Source organism: Coptis chinensis, chromosome 6 (genome assembly GCF_015680905.1).
Source record: "Coptis chinensis isolate HL-2020 chromosome 6, ASM1568090v1, whole genome shotgun sequence".
NCBI classification, from domain to species: Eukaryota; Viridiplantae; Streptophyta; class Magnoliopsida; order Ranunculales; family Ranunculaceae; genus Coptis; species Coptis chinensis.
In genome coordinates, this window is record NC_141461.1 from 81,495,842 (window position 1) to 81,504,250 (window position 8,409).

The 8,409-nt window shown below is 35.8% G+C and overlaps 1 long non-coding RNA gene and 2 pseudogenes across 1 annotated transcript; 1 reads left to right on the forward strand and 2 right to left on the reverse strand.

Annotated features, from left to right (window-relative positions):
* Positions 1 to 360: 360 nt before the first annotated feature.
* On the forward strand, positions 361 to 1,731 carry LOC147494781 (ribonuclease 3-like protein 2; annotated as a pseudogene).
* Positions 1,732 to 2,949: 1,218 nt separating this feature from the next.
* LOC147494782 (hevamine-A-like) lies at positions 2,950 to 4,271 on the reverse strand (annotated as a pseudogene).
* A 2,229-nt stretch (positions 4,272 to 6,500) lies between these two features.
* Positions 6,501 to 8,409, reverse strand: LOC147494783 (uncharacterized). The gene is made up of 3 exons (XR_015200199.1): positions 8,278 to 8,409; positions 7,181 to 7,340; positions 6,501 to 6,705 (listed from the first exon to the last, which is right to left on the reverse strand). It is a non-coding gene; the product is annotated as an uncharacterized LOC147494783 (long non-coding RNA).

Sequence of the window (8,409 nt, forward strand, 5' to 3'; positions counted from 1 at the left end):
AAGGTAGTTACACATTCCTTCCAAGAATTCAGTTTCACAAACTTTATGCAGATGGGAGAAAATGGAAGTTTGCAAATTGTGAGTCAAACAATTAACTCTAACTACAGCATTGATTCCAAACTCTCATCTCATATCTACAAGGCCAGATTATTCCAAAACCTCCCCTTTTATTTGTACAATGAGAATGTTGACCAAGGAAATGGCAGTTACACTTCAATCGCGAATGTCTCCCTGGGCACTCAAGAATGTGCAGAATGGACAAGGTTCTATAGTGGTAAAGGGAAACTTGGTGACCAGTGGGCTGGGAAGTACTCAACAAGTATACAACTATGATGGTACTGGAGGTTGCTTCTTTAGGAATGTAAGTAATTCAAACTACACCATTCTATATGATAAATCAGGAAATTGAAGCAATTGAGCAGATTCTGAATTATAGGTTCTCTGACAAGTCACTATTGGCAAAAGCATTAACTCGCTCTTCTTTTACTGACTCATCGCCATCTTACATTCTTACCAATGTTTAGAATTCGTTGGTGATGCTGCTTTGGGGCTTGCTTTTGCAAATTTCGTATATATCACATACTCTGATCTTGATCAGGACTAACTCTGGCTTCTTTGTGCTTCCAATATTAACACGGAAAAGTTTGCTCGCGTTGCAGTCCAACATGGCCTTTTTCATTTTGTTAGGCACAATGGCCCTTCTCTTGATGCAAAGGTACACAAGCTAAGAATATTCTGTTGGTTTTAAACTTTAAATATTTGGTTTGATCATGCTCTGATATTCAGGTTTGTATATTGGTTTGGTAGGTTAATGAATTTTCTTTAGCAATTAAAAAAGAATAACAAGCTTGCGAGATCTCAGCGTATGGAGGAAAGTTAAAAACACCAAAAGTTCTAGCGGATATCGTCCGAATCCGTTCTTTGCTTCAGATATCGTGGATGCCAAATTTGATTTGAAGTTTATGTGGGAGGTAAAAAGTTACTCTGAGTTTTTGAAGATGATGTTTTTGTTTTTTGTTAGTTATAAAGTTATGTAATGTTTATGGTAGGTCTTTAGTCCACTGTTGGAGCCTATCGTTGCGCTTGAAAATCTACAACAACCACTCACAATGCTTTATGAGCTTTGTCAGAAACAGGACAAAAATGTTGATATTAAACATTGGAGGAATGGGGAAAATAATATTACCAATATTTTGGTGGATGGGAAGCTTTTGGCTTCAGCGTGTTCAGAGCAGAAAGAGACATCGAAGCTTAGTGCAGCAAAAGCAGCTTTGGAAAAAATGTTAATTTCCAAGTCTATGCTAATTTTGGCTGACGACAGTTGTGAATTGCTAAAGGGAGTGGAATCTTATGGGATCTTATACAAGGAGGATCATATTGTAATGTTTCCTATCAAGTTTGTTTATTATGTAGACAAATTTAAGGTCTTAAGATTCCGAGTCATTCTACTTATTATGTAAATTCGATTTTGAAAATTAACGATATTGGACCATCATAGATAATAAGTACAAACATTTTCCACGATCTATTTCATTAATTAAAAAGATAATGGCCTTCATCCTCCTATTCCACCTCCTGTGTATTTGCATTTTATTTATTTTACTTTTGCAGATGACATACTTCACACATTGCAATCAAGTTTTAAGAGTTCCCCGAAAAGCTCTTCCTCGGGCTTTGCAGGATCAAGTGGGAAGAGCGGAACTTGACAGATCTCACAGCCTACTAAGCTAACAGTGACTTTCTAAAATGGCTACCCCATCTGCTACGATTTGGGGCTCACAATAGTTACACAAAACTTTCCAAAATTTTTAGTACTGGGAAAAGACGCCCACATGAGAGACAAAGAAACTCAGATTTTGGAAACAAAGATACTTACACTTAAGTCTCATTTGAAACAAATTGTAAAAGATATTCGAAACTCTATTTTGCATAATAAAGTCGTTAATGGCAGAGTCCATAATGCATGGTTAACGTGTAAATTGAGCGTTCTGAGTATTTAAAATATTTATGTCCACTCAAAATTTGACATGGCTGATCATCTGGAAGTAGGGGTGTAATACTGGGCGGGCCGGGTCAACCGCGGGTCAAATAATGATGGGTCGGGTTGGGGCAGGTCTAGAGGATACAAACCCAGTGGTCACCAACGGGGCGGGGCAGGTTGAAGTATCATGTCTTAGTACCATCACCCGACCTGTTGGGTCACTTTTAGGGTGGGGTTTTGGGCGGTCATCCAGATCGAGTGGAAATTATCATTTTAACCCAATTTCACCCAGAAAAAAACTTTTTAATTCTACAAGTAATATATTTCCAATTCACAACATAGAGAAAAAAAAAATATAATCAATCAATTAAAAATAAACAAAAATAAACTAAAACTTGAACTAAAACCCAAAACCATATCTGTAAATTTGAAACTTTTTTCTCGTGATTTATCATTTATAAATTGATTATTTTCCATAGCATGATAAAATGAAAATGGGAGCGAGAATCTATGGTACAAAACAATAAAATATAAATTAAAAGAATTCGAAATTAATACAAAGATGAATGATTAATCTTCTCCAAAATTTGAAAGTTGAATTTAAACTTTTGATATTTGCCCAATATTCAAACTTGAATATTTGAAATTGATGTTGAACTCATAAGTTTGTGTTCATATCTCCCAAATTCCTACAAAAGTTAAAAGAAAAAATAAACAAAATACAAAAATATTAGAGTTAGAGTCTTGAAATTGTGCGGGTCAATGGGGTTGGGTCAACGACTTTTGACACGGTGCGGGTCGGGCGGCTTGACGGGTCAGGTTTGAGCATAGAACCTACACCCATATCCCGACCGCGTAAAAATGGTGGCGGGGGGGGGGGGTTTGTTTTCGGGTCGGTGCGGGTTTGGGTGGCGGGTGAAGACCGGATACCCTACCGGATGATGGGTCAACGGTTATTTTTTACACTCCTATCTGGAAGTATTGTTGCCATTAAGGTTGTGCCATGGTCTGCCGTTATAGTACTTGGACCACAACATGACGCCTTTATACTTCCTTGACCCTTTGATAGCCGGAAGCACTTCAGAATATGTGAGATCGTTGACAGGAATGAATCCACTGCCAGCTGCCTGAGTAGCAGCAGGTAGTCCTTAGAATATTTGAGCACCAGGGATGGATGTGGTACATTGCTTCCATGCATCTTCAAGATTGGTAATACTTCCTGTGGCATACTGACAAGGGGGATTGTTGAAAATTTGCACCCAAACATAATCTAAAAGGCCTGTTGTCAAGGCACCCCCAACCCAAGCATCAGGAAATGGACATTGTGGTGCAGCAGTCAAATACACGTACTTACCTTTCTTGCTATATCCGGAGAGGTACCTAGCAAGGTCATCCCAATATAGGTTTGAACATCCTTCAATGTTAAAATCCATTCCATCCAAAACAACATCTCCAATTGGGCAGGATGAGGATTGCCCACCCAAGAAGTTGTTCCATAGGTATGTGGCAACTTGCCTAGCATCATCAGAGGACGCAAGAGAGTAGCTCCCAAAAGCACCTCCTATAGAAAGAATCACTTCAATACCATTGCTTTGACAAGTTTTAATGTCAGCACCTGTCAGATTTTTTTTTTTAATAGGGAAGAGTTCTAATTTAGTTTCCTAATCTATACACAATTTGAAGAGTCCTAATTAGTTCTTTCTACAAGTCTTCTTTCAGCGAGAGACTCCTCAAATAAGGAGATTCCTTTATATATTAATCTTCAAATCAGGAGAAAAAAGCTGCGACCAATTCTTGAAATTCTAAGTGTTATTTATACAAGTCTTCTTTCAATATATCCCCATTATATAGAAAGCACCATCTCGAGTTCTCTTAGCAACTTCACATTAACAATGAACGACATTATTTCTTTCACACCAACATGATTCTAAGTTCTTACTAGGTAACTATGTTTGCAAGAAAGTGATAGTCACCAACAACGATGCACCTTCACATACTTGAAAGTGCATTTAATCAAAAGAGTTTATATTATACTAAGGAAGAAATCAAACTTTTGACAACTCAGCTGTCAGTACATGGTCAAATTTCGGAAGATAACATAAAGAATTGGTTCAAGAACCGTCGAATCAAATTCAAAAAGATCAACACGGTTCAAATCATAATGACAATACCTCTATTCAAGACATAGAACGATCTACTATTGAATATCCATAAGTATAAGTCTTTTTCTTTTAAAAATATTTGTTTAATTATTAATGGACAAGTAACCAAAAATCCTTTCTTCTTCCATTATAATTATAATGTTGTTTAATTTTGATGCAGATGCTACATCCATTAAACATCAACTTGATGGATTTTTTCCTTCACAGCCTTTTCCTAATGAAATTGGTAAGACATTCTTCATTGTTCATTGTTACTTGGCTTTGATTTGTACTTAACATGTTTTATTCTTATACAGTGGATGGACCGCATTCAAATAATGAAAAAGCCAAAAATAGCCGATATAAAAGAAGACGTATATTGAGTAATAGAGAAATCCAACCAGTTGAAACTCATGGTTATGTTAATTGTGATGGTGAAACAAGTGATGACAACCATTATGCCCGAAAAAATCACCTATATCAACCAGACGGTGTTGGAGAAAGTGACGATGACTACAATTCTCAAATAAGTGGGAATGATTCAGAAGTAGAAGATGAAAACGATACCAATGACCATATGGAAGTTGAAGTTTCCAATGAGAAACCAAGTGAAGTTTTGCATGAAAGTTAGTATTATATTAGTTATAGTTTTTAATATTATTTTATTTTTAATATTATTAGTTATAGTTTTTAATATTATTTTATTTTTTTATATTATTAGTTATAATTTTTAATATTCATTTTAATTTAGGGCGTTGTTTCCAACCGTTGGATTTTGGAGAACCAACATCGGTGTGTCCTTACTGTGATGCCATTGTTTGGTATGAAGAAAGGAATGACCGAACGAAAAATCCTAAAAATCCAAAGTTTTCTATATGTTGCGGTGGAGGGAAAGTTCAGCTACCTTTTTTGAAAGATACACCTGATTTTTTAAATGAGCTTATGGATCGCAATTCGCTCCGTGATCCAAAAAGTTTATGAGAAATATCAGAGTATATAACAACATGTTTGCTTTCACATCAACAGGAGGTGATGTTCAAGAATCAATAAACAATGGTCATGGTCATTACGTCTACAAGATAAAAGGCCAAAACCACCACAAAATTGGCACCTTGCTTCCACCTGAAGGTTTACGCCCTAAGTTTTCCCAACTTTACATATATGATACTGATAATGAAGTTGTGAACAGAATGTACTCTCTTAGTAAGAAAATTTTGAAAAACGGATCTAAAGAAGAGTTGGATCCAGATATTGTGAAGGGACTGATAGATATGTTGAACAATACAAACAAACTTACTGAGACTTATAGAATGGCAAGGGACAGGTTTAAAGAGTCTGAAGTAGGTGATTTCAGTATAAAGCTTATTAGTACAAGACAAAAGGATGGGAGACTTTATAACATGCCGACATCATCTGAAGTTGCTGCACTTATTGTTGAGGAAGAGAGTGAATTTAGCAATTTCCGTGATATTGTGGTGGACAAAAAAGGATATGGCTTGAAAAGAATAAATGAATTGCACCCAAGTTTCATGGCCATGCAATATCCTCTTTTGTTTCCTCATGCTGAAGACGGGTACAGGATTGATATCCCTTATCGGAATAATGTCAAAGTTAGGAAAAGGACAAACATAAGCATGAGGGAGTTCTACGCTTTTAGATTGCAAATGAGACTAAAAGAAGGAAAAACAATTGTTCTTGGTGGATGCTTGAAACAACAACTTATTGTTGATTCTTACTGTGTTGTAGAACATATTAGAGTTGATTGGGTTAGAAATAACCAGCAGACTATTCATGCTGAGCTTTATCAAGGATTAGTTGATGCAGTACTTTCTGGAGATTCAAAACCAGGTTTTGTTGGAAGGCGAATAGTTCTACCATCTTCTTTCACCGGAGGTCCACGTTATATGCTGCAAAACTATCAAGACGCTATTGCGATTTGTCGATGGGATGGATCTCCGATCTATTCATAACTTTTACTTGCAATCCTAAATGGCCTGAAGTTCAAAAATGTATTGACAAGATTGCTCCCGGATATACACACGCCGATTTCCCGAAATTGTCGCTAGAGTTTTTGAAATCAAGCCGCATGAACTTATGATGGATTTGCAAAACGTTAAAGGTTTGGAAAAGCTTAGCGGGTAAGTAATTTACTAATTTAGTTGTTTTTATAACTTATTATTTCATAATTTTTAATGTAATTCATATAATACTATCAATGTCACAGTACAACACTATAACCCCCACACAAGTTTGTGACAACTGACAGCACGAAAAAGAAAAAAATAATCAAAAACAAAAAAGTTAACTCACCTGTTGCATCTGTCGGGAGGTTCTACTTCTCCTCGCACCCATCCTCCTCAGACAGCCGTCTTTGGTCTTTGATGATGGTATGGAGCTATATAGTTAGGGGCAATCCCAGGTAACAATTGTTGCTGGAAGCCATAAGCCGTTGTAGGCAAAAAGCCAGGACCACCTTGGCCAAAATACAACTGTGGAGGGGGTAGCCTTGGTCCACCAGGGTGAAAACCAGGCATATAATACTGGTGTCACATTAAAAGGTGCTCAAATCTGAGCAAATTGTTCCTTGAAAGGGAACCAACAAAAATTGACTACGCATCTAATCTAACTTTGAAAAGGAAAATCGTGATCCTGTTTAGCACAATATGAAGAATAAATTCATGCGCGATCAAAACAAAACCAACTCCTACAACGATTAGCTTAAAGACTAAAATAACATAAAATAAATACAGGGAAACACAAAATTCTATATCCATCAAACACTGATTAGGAGGGAGAGGAAAACTATATTTATTGTGACTGTGTGTGAATAATAAATAAATACATTAAAGTAACAAAATATCACGTGGTAGGAGATACTATCTAGAAATGGACCATCAAGTATAATTACTACTACTGATAGAATCTCTTCAAGATAGCTTACATGTGGGGAGCTCACGTACAACTAAGTGACCACTCTCCAGACCATGTAGATAAAAAATTCAGGGGAAGCAACTAAAACACAGCAAGTTTCAGAGTGCCAAGCCAAATGGTTTCTTACTTTTCATCTACACATGGAGAAGCATCGTTACTCTGCCCAAATATATCCAGAATATCATGCCATTTCTTTGTTTCTCTTGCTTCCCAGTATCCACCTTCATAACGATAGCAATCATCCACATTGTCCTTCCTAAACCATTTTGGTTGCCACCCCCTTTCCTCTACAAATGAAATAAAAAAAAAGGCGGACTCCTTATTTTATAAAACTCAAACTAAAATAATAATAAATAAAACAAACTAAAAACTAAACAGTTATTAAAATTTTGACGTTTCATTCAAGAAGGTTTAAATGTTTTGTGGTGTTCATAGGCATGAGACACGGTTATTAATTCCTAACAACATATACAACATTTCTCCAAGTTGACATTTTTCAGGTATACTTTGTTGTTGTCATGCCAATAAAAGCTACCAATAAAAATCAAGGCATGAAAATCAGTAAGAATAGTAAATTAAGAAGCAAAGAGTAACATGCAGAAGGTACAATAATCAAATCATCAATATCAATTCTTTTTTAATATAAATTTCACTTACAGGCGATGCAAACTTCTTCAAAGAACATAAATCTCCTCTTGAGAAACAAGACCAACTAAAAATTGAATAGTGATCATGATTAATATGAAGTTTAATAGAACATGATGCAGTAGTATTTGGCAAAAGAAAATTACCTTCATCTAATCAACAACAAAAGAACATTATAAAGGTGAATCAATATGTTGAAACTCCCCAATATTATTATTATTATTATTATTTATTTTTATTAACATTTGTAGGGGGCTCATTGCTAACAGCAAGATCCAAGAGACCTAGCTAACTTAGCTGACATACATTGTACTTCATATAGCAAAGTTCAAGATATTAAGACAGAAATCATGAATGCGCAGTTCCAATGTTATTTCAAGATTTTCAATATCACTACTCAAACTAAATTAACTGAAAATTTCAATAGTAAGGAAGGTAAGCCCACATACACGACTAAAATGTGATCACACTCCGCATATAACTGCATAAGCAGAGAATCTTTAAACATGTGATTTTCCATATTCCAAGTTACCTATCTATGTTGAAAATATGTCTCTCTGTATAGCAATGAAGAAGTACCTTAGTAATCCAATTACAGTTTGTAAAGCACCGGCAACTAGAACATCCTTCTTTATGTTTGGGGATGAGTGGACCAAATTCCCAATCACACCAACCTGACATGCCCAAAAAACAATTCTGAAAATGATATAT